General features: G+C 69.9%; 1 protein-coding gene across 1 annotated transcript in view; it reads left to right on the top strand.

Annotated features, from left to right (window-relative positions):
• The window catches only part of LOC104393682 (digestive cysteine proteinase 1-like), a 20,114-nt gene that overhangs the window by 1,004 nt on the left and 18,638 nt on the right, over nt 1-472 (top strand). The window lies entirely within an intron of this gene.

The raw sequence follows: 472 nt of genomic DNA, 5'->3' as shown, positions 1-472 counted from the left end.
GGTGCTGCCAGCTCCCACCCCGTGCTGAGCCCCAGCCAACTCGTCACCCCCACCGCTGCCCTCACCCCACCAGGCGTGGCTGGGCACGATGCAGCAGCGTCCCCTGCCCAGGGTCCATCTGCTCCCTGCCCCCATCCCCGGCTTCGAGGCAGAGCACCATGTCCCTGGTGTCAGCCTGCTTGTCACCCTGCCTGTCACCCCCTGTGCTGATGAGGTGACCCCCTGTCCCCTGGCCCTGCTGCCCTCGGGGGGCTGGAGGGATCACGCTCCAGGGAGGACGCAGCTGCACGGAAAGTGCAGGGGCTGCTGGAAATGTCACACCCCCGGTGCTGTGGGGACAAGGCTGAGGGTGGGTCCCCAGCCACCCAGGCGTGTCACAGCTCCCCAGGGAGGGTGCGGGTGGCAGAGAGGGGCAGCTACTGGAGGAACCCGCCGGCACCTCGGCAGCGGGAGGAGGGAGCAGCAGGAGCAC

Source organism: Chaetura pelagica, unplaced genomic scaffold, assembly GCF_000747805.2.
Source record: "Chaetura pelagica isolate M959 unplaced genomic scaffold, ChaPel_1.0 scaffold2088, whole genome shotgun sequence".
Classification (NCBI taxonomy): domain Eukaryota; kingdom Metazoa; phylum Chordata; class Aves; order Apodiformes; family Apodidae; genus Chaetura; species Chaetura pelagica.
This window is presented reverse-complemented; position numbering and strand designations above follow the sequence as displayed.